This window comes from Triturus cristatus, chromosome 1_2 (genome assembly GCF_964204655.1).
Source record: "Triturus cristatus chromosome 1_2, aTriCri1.1, whole genome shotgun sequence".
NCBI classification, from domain to species: Eukaryota; Metazoa; Chordata; class Amphibia; order Caudata; family Salamandridae; genus Triturus; species Triturus cristatus.
Window position 1 is genome coordinate 482771679 of NC_140580.1, and position 12887 is coordinate 482784565.

Consider the following 12887-nt stretch of genomic DNA (forward strand, 5'->3'; position numbering starts at 1 on the left):
TTTCACTTGAAAAATAATTGTATGGGTTTTTTGATAACGTGGTTCAAGAACGATGATGCTATCACATCAGCAAACCTCTCTACTAGACTTCATGGCAGAAAGACTGACCAGAACAGGTGCTATAGCTATCTCAGTTGCAAACGCAAAAATGTGGAATATCGCATGTTACTCAACCAGAGTAAGAGAGATCAATTCCAGAATTTTAGGAAGGGCTTCAAATCCTGGATGTTTATTCTTTAGCACAGTTTGTAGCTGAGAAGTTCGATGTGCAAATGTCTCCCTGAACCCTAATCACAATGTGTTGATGGTACCAAAATAATGTTGGTATCTGCATAATTTTTACTTAAATCTTCTAAAATTCATATCTCTGATTCCTCCTATTGGATTTTTGTCATTTTGGTGTCATTGTTGCTTAATGAAGTAACAGATTTTCTTAAGCTAAGCCTATACTACCAGGGTTGAGCTCATGTTCAAATTAGTTAAACCTTTAAATGGACCTAACACAATAGTTACCTTATTAGTTGTGGTGGACTGCTATCCACCTCAATTATTAATCCATTTTCTCATATTGTTTTTCAGAATGGGATCCAGAACATGTGTTTGTCAGTACTACTCAACTATTGAGTTGGAAATTAAAAATCACTATATTGAATTGATAGTAAAAATAGATTTTTTATTTTTAATTGACTGGCCCTTGACTGGGTCATTTCATATTTGCCCAAATGATGTTTGATTTTTGAACTTTTAAAACTATAAGGGAGCATATATTTGGATGTTACTAAAATGGCTACACTCACAGTGGTAGAGATGAAGGCTGTATGCTAAACAAGGAAGTTGAAGATGGGCCTGAAAGCCATGTCAGACTACAAAAAGGCCCTCAGGGGCAAACAAGAAAGCAGCCAAGCACAGATTGCTTCTGAGCATAAAGAGATTGAGGAAATGCCAAAGGAAGGTGGGGCTGGGGCTGGGGCTGGGGAGACCTGTCCCCAAATGGATTTTCTGATGAACTCACAATTGCTTGAAGCAATGTGGGCTGTGTCAGCATAAACCCTCTTCAAACTGGCTAACAGCCAGATGGAGGTCAGTGACATACAACAGGCAAGGGGGATTGTTAGAAATGGGGGTCTCTAGTTGGCAATGATATGCACCTTTGTCCAAATAGGGACCCTAGCTTCTAGTCAGGGAAAGGGGTATACATTCCTGAATAACCTCTGATCAACCCCTTGGTAGCTTGGCACAAGCAGACAGGCTTATCTCAGAGGCAGTGTGTAACACATTTGTGAACACATACAGTAATACAGTGAAAACACTACAAATGGACACCACACCAGAAAAAATAAGCAATCTTTATCTAGACTTAACACAAGACCAAACTTCAAAAATCCACAATACAGTATTAAAACATAGGACTTTCAAATGGTAGAACATAGTTTAGTTCACTGTAGATGGTAAATGTGACTCTTTACTCTCAATGCACCTTAGATGCCTAACGCAAAACAAACAAAAGGGTTGCAGGGAAGGTGATGCGTCAGTTCCTTGCTTCGGGGGAGGTGATGCGTCGGTTCCTTACTGCAGCACAGGGGAGGTTATGCTTCAGTTCCTTACCAGAGAGGAAGTGATGCGTCAGTTTCCTACTGCGTTCTGGATACGATGCGACAAGATGGTCCCTTGATGCGATACGACGATCCGGTGCGATGCGACAAAATGGCATCTTTGATGCTATGCAACAACTTGGATGCGATGCGTGCACGCCCGACGGCCGTGCGGTGAAAGTGATGGTTTCTTGAGCCGTGACAGGTCCTGCGACGTGCTTCTCCGGTGATGCGACGGCAACCTCTGAGGCGGTGGCACGCTTCTTCGGTGATGCGACACGCATCTTCGGCGATACGACGGCAAACAGCTGCAGCGGCGGCACGCTTCTTCGGCAATGCGATTATGACAGCTGCTGCGGCGGCACGCTTCTTCCTTGTTGCGTCGCACTTCCATCTCCCAGTGACATGCAGTCTCCAGAGGCCCCAAAACAACAGCAGGCACCTCTCTGCAGGTAGAATTCCCAGCAAGGAAATTCAGGGGGAGCTGGTGGTGGAGTCTTTGTGTCCCTGAGACTTTAGAACAGGAGGCAAGCTCAGCTTCAAGCCCTTGTAGAGCTTCCTCAAGATGATAAAGTACACACTCAAAGTTCCTTTTCTCCTTCCCTTGGTAATGAGTAACCACTGCAGGCCAACCCCAAACAGTCACTATCACAAGGGCAGTCTCCTCCTTCAGCTTCCTTAGTTTCTCTTCTTGGCAAAGGTTTGTCTTGATTCCCAGAATCGATCTAAAGTTCTGGGGTCTGGGCCCCAATATTTATACTGCTAAATCCTTTGGTCTATGAAGGCGGAGAAGGTCTGTGCCCAGCCAAAACCAGTTCTGTCCTCCCTGGTGCAGCTTCCTGGCAGGAGGTGGAGACAGAATTGTTGAAAGCAGACCTGGCCCAGGTAGCTGAAAGGAAAACTCTCCCCCTACTCTCTATACTATGAGGGCTCAAGCAAGTGAAAGGAAATCTCCTCCCCCTACTCTCTATTCAATGCAGGTCCTATTCAGCCCAGCCCTGACCCATCAGACTGCTGGAGCCAAGGCCCTCTCCAGCCCCCTGTCATTCACAAACCAGACATGGAATACACAAACCTAGCAGAGGCATACTGGATGGTTAGGCAAGAAAATACCTACTTTCTAAAAGTGGTATTTTCAAACACAGATTGTAAAAATCACCCACACTAAAAGATGCATTTTAACATTCTGAGTTCAGGCATATTAAACTTTATTTTCCTATCCTGTTCCCTGAGTCAGTTATGATTATAAGATGTTATAATCAAACTGCCCATTCTGGCCTATAAGAACAGATAGTCTTGCAATAGTGAAAAAACAAAATTGGCTGTAATTCACTATCAGGACATGCCACACATATCAGGGCATGTCCTCCCTTTCACATACAATGCACCCTGCCCTTGCCCTTGGGCCTCCCTTAGGAGTGACTAACATGTAGAATAGGGAAGGTTTAGGGACTGGCAAGTGTGTGCACTTGACAAGTCGACATGGCAGTCCCAGACTGCACACAGGCTCTGCAATGGCAGGCCTGAGCCACATTTTACAAGCTGCTCCTGTGGGTGGCAACACCAGTGCGCAAAGCCCACCAGTAGCATTTGATTCACAAGCCCTGGGCACACATGGTGCACTGTACTAGGGTCTGAGAAGTACATCAAATAAGCCAATCACGGAGGCACTAATTCATTACAACAATTTACATTAGGGAGCACTTGCACTTTAGCACTGAATAGCAGTGCCAAAGTGGCCAATGCATCTAGACCAGTCAACACATAGCAAAAACACAGGAGGCAACAGCAAGCAAATGGAAGGGAGACCCATGCCAAAAGTGCCAGGTCTAACAGGGATGCAGGCTGACCTGTCAGCCATAGCGCTAGAGGACAATAAACTTGCAATGGAAGAAATCAGACTGGTCTTGGAGTGGAAGAAGGCCAGTCTAGGACTCCTGCTGTCAAAAGAAGATGGTGTCAACAGGGGGGTACACACCCCTCAGTTACCCAAATGCATTGTGCCCAGCTTTGTGGTGGGGACGACATTGACAAATGCTTTGCCTCCTATGAAAGAGCATTTAGACTAGGAAGGTTGGGTCAACAGCACTTGGGAGCATTGCTATAGGAGTTAGTACCTACATTGGAGAAGGATACACTTCTGGCTCTAGAATAGGAGGTAGCTGACCCCTACACGCACATGAAGGATTACCTGAGTAGTGGGACACCTACGAAGATTTTCAAGAATCCTGGGTTAATTTTGTAGATGTCTCAGAAAAAGCATTGAAGGGAGGAGTGAAAGGTAAAACAGTCACTGCATATTATGGTCTAAATAATCTGATTTTGAAGGAGCACATTTTGAGTAATTGTCATTCAGAATATACACAAGCATCGAGAGAATTCCAAGCTGACTGACCACATGAAGCATGGAAAGGCAGCTAATATGCAGGAGCACTCTAGGGTGTCTAAAATGTCTGATGGGGGTGATCACAAGAAATTAGGTCTAGCCCTGCCTCAGGGGAAAGAGGGGGGCAGCAAGTAAAAAAGCAAGAGTTCTCACATCGGCCCCAAAAGTCTAATTAGCAGGTGTAGCCCCATGCCTTTTCCAAAGCCAAGTGGGGTGGGCACAGGAGTGTGGTTTACCTGCTTGTCTGCCAATGTAGTTTGGGTTACGTGGGTGAGACAGGCAGGGAACTGCGCATCCGGCTCCTTAAACATAGGTCTGCATTGAATAATAAGAAAGAAAATGCACCCTTGACAGACCACTTTTTGAGAAAGAATCACCATTGGAATGAGTTTAGCTGGTATATATTGGAGAAAGTGAATATAAGTAGGAGAGGATGCAACCTGGATGCAATTAGAAAAATGAGGGAAAAATGGTTCATGTGTTACCTAGACACTATTGACAAAGGTTTAAATGCACGTGAAGATTGGATGAAACTGATTGCCAACCACTAGGCAATCGAGTCCCGGTTATGAACATATCTAAAAGATTCCCCCTTGTTTATCTAAACTCTAGGGGTCAGTAAATAATATATAAACAATGGGACAGTAGGGATCCATGATCCATCCGAAACATCGAGGAGTACATTAGTGTATTAAAAATTGCACAATAAAATTATCCAGAATATAACCAATCTTAATTTATTGCAATGGCCATTTTTTCTAAAATGGAGTTTCCCTTTATATAAGTAAAACAATGTGCGGTAGAGTTTTTACTAGGAGAGTGGGAAAGGGGAAACAATTGTCCCCCATTAGCTTTGAATTAAAAACATAATACAATTTATTGTCCCCAATGGTCCTCTATGGGTAGAAGCGGCATATTTGCCACAACTATCTTTATAAACTATCTTTATAAATTACATCAATTTACCAATATTGCATGGGTAATAGGTTTCCAAATAACTTTAGATGCAAATTGGGGCGTTTACAGCCCGGGATCTGTATGATATCAGAAAATACGGCACTTTGATGTAACCCGACTGTTTCCGGGTCAACTTAGGCAGAGCCGGAAATGCCCACAAGCCAGGTCTCAATACGAAACGCTTCCGGTGTCATGAATGGCAGCTCAGGCAAACACGATAAGAAATGATGTCCCACAGCTGCTGCCATTTGGGATAGGAGCTTAGTAGCCAATCACGGGAAAGCAATAGGGTTATTTAAAAGCTAGGACCAGTTAGGCGTATTAAACTGGAATATCGAACACAAGGAAGACGAGTTGCACGCCCGCCGGAGAAGCCTTACATAATCAGGGAGGATTTTGAGGTGTGGGCGGTATTTGCTTGGACCCATTCTCCACATCCTATAATAATCCTTATGGGACTGGGGGTCTTTTTTGTTCCTTTAGCAAACTCCTAAAGAGGGAAAGGATAAAAGGACAGCCACTTGTTTGAAGAAATTACCGCTATTTTAAAATGCGACTGGAAGAACAGGTATGCTAGGCTAAAAAAGTCATATGAATATTATTATTCCACAATCTTAGTTGACATAGGACTAATGTTAGTTCTGTACTTTTAGGACTTTAAAGGTGAGGACAGCTAACCTTTGGAAGTTTTTTTTATCATGAAACCGAATGCGAGTGGGTAAACATAAGAAGAGTTTGAAAGGTATGTTAGGTTTTTAATCTTAAAATTACCAGTACCCCGTATTGTCATATAACTAGATTCATGTGAATACTTTATCTTTAGATTTAAATACAAGTTGTAGAACAGACGTAATCTAAGAATTATAAATGGGTTGAAGAATAAATACATATAAGACCTAAGATCCCTGCCTATACGAAGCGAGAATAGGATGAGATATTCTTAATATAATATGATTATTCCCTACGCTAAAAACAAGACATTTATTGTCAGCATTTTCTATGTACATCCTGTAGATTTCGTGAAGTAATGGCAATGAACATGCCCATAAAGCTGAGAGAATTAAGGCTTCAGTAAGATGAAATAAGGTAACAATTATTTCTGCTATCAAATTGAAAGGACTGTCTGTGTAATTAAGAATACCAGGGGTGGGACCTTCCCCAGTTAAATAGAAGGGGGCAGGAAAGTTTCTAGTGACCTGAGGCATATATAAATATGAGCTCACATGACGGATTCAAAAGGAATTCTTATTGTCGGACATAATATATAGAAACACTGTCTCAAATAAAAAAATTATCTCTTTTTACAGCTCAGACGAAGTATTTAAGTGATTATTGTAATTTGAAACTGTAATAATTTTTAATTCAGTTGTAGCAAACTTATATAACTTGTGGAGCTAACTATTTGTAAATTAATACATTCTATCTGTCAACAGGACTGAAACCCAATAACCAGGCAACCAATCAGTGCCTATTACGAGAGACGTTGCATCCAACACAATCCATGGGAAATAACTAATCCTATAGATAAGAAAGAGAAATTATATCTAGGACTAGTGTTCAAATCGTTTAACCCGGATGTGTTATCTGATGACAAATTGTACTGTCTGTTTTATGTTTCTCTGTTTAATCATTTTGTGATATGCAAAGTTTAGGCATAGGTGGTTTTTCTTTTTTGCCATATGATTGGAATCAAGCATAATGTTTTAATACTTAGTTCCTTAGGGAAATATTGTCTTTTTCGTGTATATTTACGATATATGTTTCAATGATATATCTATCTGATGTTATGGATTGTGACTTTTATTGTGTTTTTTAATTGCAAACCGTATACATTTTTAAATAAAAAAACTGTAATACATATTTTAGACGTTGTATGGTTACGTTCAGAACTGTGTATGATCTGACATATGGGCTAATATTTCAAAACTTTTTCCTTGCTGGGAACCCTGTGACCCAGCATTTGTATAAACCTTCCACCAAGGGAAAACCTCATTACTACCTGTTAGCAGTACCCTACTCCCCTGGCTTGGTAAAAGGTGTCTCATTTTTTCCGATATGAGTGTGGGTCTCCCACAGTCTCCTCTAATTCCTTGCAGCTGGGAATCAGAGGGTGTTCAAATTGGAATTTTCACAGTGTGGGAAAGTAGGTTTTATCAGAGGAAGCTGACACACCATTCTCCTCTCTTCTACAGTTCCCAAACATATGAAATAGATTGCTGTCGAAAAGAAGCATCTCCGAAGACTACCGCTGTCTCCTTTCAGCCGAATTCCAGTGTGTGTCACAACATGGCATTCAAATTGATCTGTATTAGAGAAGAGAGTGACGTGTGACACTAAATAGGGGTGGGTTGAACTCCACAGAATATCGCAGAGTTTTTACGTCACTCCACGGAATTCCTTCAAGTGAAACTCTGTGAGTCTGCACACCCTTAATTACAATTGGCAGAATATGGATGGAGATTTGCCCTAGGGATTTGACTGAAGCCACAAGCTCTGGCCACCCTACCTCGCAGCACTGTGAAGTACAAGTCATGGCCAGTCATCAACGGGACCAAAAGCATAGGCTCTGAGGGATACAGGAGCCAGCATGACCACAGTGGTAAACTGGCTGGTTTCCATAGAGCAAATGATCCCAAATGGTCTTGATTGCAGTCCACACTGACAACTAAGTCAAATTTCATCCCATAGTAATGTTCACCTTTTGGTGGGAAGGAGTTACTGACCTCAAGTTAGTAGCTTCTGTGAGCTCTGCCGTTCCAGTGGAATGCTTGAGAGGAGGAGGAAATGAGGACCCATGGTAAAATGTTGGGTCTGCCTGAGTAGTTCTGTGAGGCCACAAGTGCCTAAATAGCCCTTCAGGCAAGTAAAGGGAGCCTGGAGTCCTGAAAATGGCCCAGGTTCCCACAACCAAGAGGAAGGATAAGGGGCACTGGAAGCCAGAATCAAAATGTCCCATAGCCCAGAAGGAATCTGGCCTCCAAGGGGCAGATCTGCACCTGAAGGTTAAAGAGGACCCTGCCCTGAAAGACCTGCCAGATGTCTCAGAGAGGTTCTACCAAGTTTCCAACTCATGAAGGCCTTTGGTATCAGGCTGAGGTCCAACAACAGAAGGATACCAATGCAAGCCATATGTTATAAAGGGAAGAGGGTGGCCTGTACAGTAAGGCTAGGGATGCAAAACCAGAATGTCAGATCGCTGGCGCCACTTAGAGGAACCCTATTTCCAGAGCAATGAGCAATTATCCTGCCACCTACTGTCCTGTCTACTAACGCATGCAATTCTGGAAAGTCATCCATTTCAGTATAGCAATATTAAACACATATCAGTGCAGCAAATATCTTACTCAGGAAGGATGGAAAAAAAGCAAAGGGTCCCCACCCCACCCAAGGACATGGTGACAGTTACTTTAGAAACACTGATGAGTGAACTTACAGCCATAATAAATAAAATAATAATATACCTTATTTGTTAAGCACACGCATATCACCCATTAAGGTTTCAAGGCGTTGGGGGCCATCAGGGAGATTAAGTGAGCTATTGCCTGGAGTCACATGATGCTGAGCTGAGCTACCACCAGCGATTGAACCATGATCCCAGCGCTCCTGAGTCAGTTGCTCTGGCCACTGCACCACACCTCTTCCTTCCTTAATTACTTCATTGATCATGACTGGACAGGCTATCACAGCCACTAACAATGAACTTAAGTTATTATGGGAGTAAAGCAAACTTCGCCAATTGCATGAGCAACAGCCCTGCCTGGATGAGAAGCAGCTGCCTCCAGCTCAACACAGACAAAACCAAAGTCCCTATCTTCGGCAACAACCGTTTACCCTTGGACGTCTCTTGGAGGTACTCCAAACTTGTCCGCACATCCACCCCTGAGGGCCATAACAACAATCTTGGGATCATCCTGATCACCAACCTCTCCATGAGCAGACAGATCAACACCGCCTCCTAATCATGCTTCCACATCATGCGAATGCTACCTAAGATCCCACTGAACACCAGACAAATGGTCAACTGGCTCTTATCACAAGTAGACTTGATTACGGAAACAACCTCTTCATCAGAATCCCAGCCCATGTTGAATGCCAATTTCAAAGCAGCCAGAAAACCACTGCCAGAAACATCCTGAACATCCCATAAAATAACTGCATTCCTCCACATCTCAACAAATCTCCACTGGCTCCCAGTCCAGGAAAGATGTAAGTTCAAGCTACTCACCCACGCTTTCAAAGATCTCCACAACATCCGTCCAGCTTACCTCAACCACTGCCTCATCTTCTACTATCCCACCAGATACTTATGATCTGCATCCCAGGCAAGTGCACCTCCCTCACATCAAGAAGACCAGAAGCAGAGGATGCTCCTTCTCATACCACACAGCCAAGACCTGCAACCACCTCGCAAAATCCCTCAGAATGTCTCCCTCCCTCATGGACTTCTAAGGGACCCTTATGACATGGCTCTTCCAGATGAAACAGGTATGATCCCCCCTTCCCTTAGGCCTGCCCTACTCAGCCCTTGGATACCCTCAGGGGTGATTATCCGTCCTCTACAAATTCACATAATGTAACAAATAGTTATAATTAAAACTCAAATGCACTGAACAGAATACAGACTCGATGATATAGAGACTAAGGTTAACCTATCGCAGGATTGGAGAGATGAGATATGGCACATGAAACAAAATCTGACAGACGTGGGCAATTGCAAAAGGAGAGGGAACATTCACATTTTTGGCTTTCTGGAATTGGATTAGGGGGAATATTTGAACTAATTTCCTGAGTTTTGGATTCCAAAATTAATTGGTGTTGATCTTCAACTATCTCTAGAAATCCAAAGGGCCCACAGACTATGCCAGAGGAGGCAACCATCTCACAATGTCCCTCAAGCCCATCATTGCTTGCCTACTGAGATACCAGCATACTCGTCTAATTCTCCAGACTGCACGCAAACACAGACATATATCTACTAAGGGTGCAAAATCTCCTTCACTGCTGTGTTCTCCCCCCAAATATGGTAATTTGTAAGAAAATCATATTGCTCCACCCACTATTTAAGGTGCAGCACATCAGATACAGTCTTCATGACCCAGCGACAATGATCATAACCACTGATGGTATGATACAGGAGTTTCTGGACCCTTACGAACGGAAGTACTTTCCGAAAAGCACGTCAGGTATCATGATGGAGATTAGAAACTCAGGGTCTGAAGATGTGAAACACTCTCCACAACGGTCAATCAAGCTCTTCATGCCCCCTCTACTCATGTTTCCTTTCAACAGACCACACTTGCTGCACTGAGAGACTCAATGGTGCCTGCTGTGTGAATCTTCAGTCCAAGTTTCAATGAATCACCTACATCGTGACGAAGAACACATCAACACATAGTCATCCTAAACACTCTTTTGTTCAGGTCTTACCAGTTTAATCAACCCACTTTTGCTCTATCATGAAAGTCTCTGTCAACGGTTTCTGCTTGCAAAGCTATAGCCTCCTCTGACCAACCTTAAGACAATATTTCTGACATGACTACTACTAGAATGCTCTGCATTTGGTTTTGAAAATTAATTGACTTTCGAGCTTCATCAAGTGTAGGAATATGTTACGTCCCTTGCACACAAGAACCCTGATATAATAGAGCAACAGGAACTACATCTCTCCCAATTTGAATCTGAAAAGCTGAGAAGAACGTGTGCTGGAAAAGTAGTTTAATCAGCAGGATCTACTGGAGGGGAAATCACCTCCTCTTCCACTCATGGCTCCTATAGGAAATGTGGAGCAGCTATCCTGATACACAATTACCCACTCACATACTTCAAACTTGAGCTGATCCCAATAGAAGCTACATGTTCACAAAAATGGTGTTACAAAACAATACCTTTATAGTGGGATCAATTTATGCCCTGGATGAAGATAAGCGAGAATTCTTCCAGACCCTTCATTGTCAGTTCACAGAATTCAAATGCGATAGACTACTAGTTGGAGGCGACTGGAATCCTACACCCTGTCCATCCTGGATAGACCTGGTCAACCTGATCGTAGAAACACTGCAGACTGAGGTCTCCTCAGGGACATACTTGTTGATCACCCCCTATTAGACCCCTGGAAGCTGCAACACCCCATGGAGAGGGACTACACATTATTTTCCTGTGTGCCTGGGACAAAAACTAGTATTTACTGTTTTCTAGTCAACTATGTCATGATGCCAACATTCCTCTATTGCAACTTCGAAACCGGAGCAGTGTCAGATCATGCCCTAATCTCACCACTACTAGGCCTGCACATAGGATATGGTGAATGAAAACCTCTAACTACAATTTTCCAGCAGACAAAAAAGAAACAGACGGAACAGTTTAAAGAATATCTCAAACTCAAGGAACATTCAGCAGACACATAACACTTACGATGGGCCACAGGAATGTCTTACATGAGGTATCTGATGACCGGAGATGCAATGATCAGGACGAAACATGACAAAGAAAGATGAAATGTCCTGGAAAAGGAGATTTTCACACTCTACCAATCATATTGGACCCATCCTTCTAATAATCAAATGAGACTCTTGGTCAATAAAAAGTATGAGATAAATACCCAAAACACATTAAAACCAGAAAAAGCACTGTTATGCTTAAACAGTAAGGGCGGGCAGAGAACACCGCTCCGCCAGCGGAGTGTGCAGAGTTTTGCCTACTCTGTGCTCTGCTGAGAACGCAGAGTGTAGGCAAAATTCCGACTCCGCAGCGGAGTGGAGTTAGCTAGCCCCCCAAACAAAAAAGGCTCCCAGCCTCCATGCCCAGTTCTCACAAGACATACGTCGGATATAGTGGTTTGCGGGAAAGAGACCGCGGTGAGGAGGAGGAGGGCAGCCCAGAGACAGGAAAGGTAAGTGCCTTTTTTCTTTTTTAATTTGGGTTTTAATATTTTTTCTTAGGGGGTAGAGGCGGGGAGCAGAGTTTTTTCCCAACTCCGTGGAACTCCGCTTAGAGGCACTATGCCAGCTCTGCCCGGGGTTATTAAAAATGTTGATATGAACATGGCAAGAAGGCTGGGAGACTATTAGCATTACAGCTCAAGCAAAGAGAAGCACGCTCAGTCACCCCAGGGATAAAACCTACCAGAGGCATTATTTTAATGAACTAGGCTGAAATCAACAAATAATTTGCATACTAGCTCAACACCTAATGACATGTCTCAGCAAGAGACCTTCCTGCAAATCCTACAATTAACATGGCTCCCTCCAGACTTACATAGCACTCTTGAAGAAGTAATCAAGGATATAAGATAGCTGGGGCCCTTACAAAGATACCACCAGAGAAATCATAGGTGGTGGATGGCTTTCCCATTGAATTATACAAGATCTGTAGATAAGTCTCCTGTAACCTCTCTCCTTGGAAAGGTATACAGAGAAAGGCCACTCGCCTAAAACACATGAAGGGACTTCAATAGAGCTTTCCTGGTGCTTATTCCTGAGCAAGGGAGGAGCCACCACTCCTGCTGCAACTACTCACACCTCTCGCTCTTAAAATGCGACATCAAAATCTAAGCCAAAGTGATCTCATCCCTAATTCCTTGGAACCGCATGAGATTTTTTCCTGAGAGTATTTCAAGGAGTCATGTAGGAACCCTTGTACACTTACTATGTCTATCATGATCTATCTTGGAGGAGAGAATGACTCTGTTTCTTGTTACTGAAAAATAATTTGACAGGGTGTAGAGGAATCATCTTTTCCACCTCATGGCTCTATTGGCCATCGGCTCCGCCGTCATTGCCATGGTCAGCTATCTATATCATAAACCTACATCAGTAGTCTACTGCAATGGATTCCTTTTGAATCCCTGGATATTCAAAGGGAGACTAGGCAGCAGTGTCCTCTACCCCCACTATTGTTCTTACTGTGCTGGAGCCCTTAGCAATATTTTTCAAAAATTCAAGGGAACCCGAAAG

The 12887-nt window shown here is 43.1% G+C and overlaps 1 long non-coding RNA gene across 1 annotated transcript; it reads left to right on the top strand.

The window, feature by feature from the left end:
• Window positions 1-5252: 5252 nt before the first annotated feature.
• On the top strand, window positions 5253-6795 carry LOC146867523 (uncharacterized). The gene is made up of 4 exons (XR_014966104.1): window positions 5253-5503; window positions 5589-5677; window positions 5950-6021; window positions 6369-6795. It is a non-coding gene; the product is annotated as an uncharacterized LOC146867523 (long non-coding RNA).
• Window positions 6796-12887: the final 6092 nt, after the last annotated feature.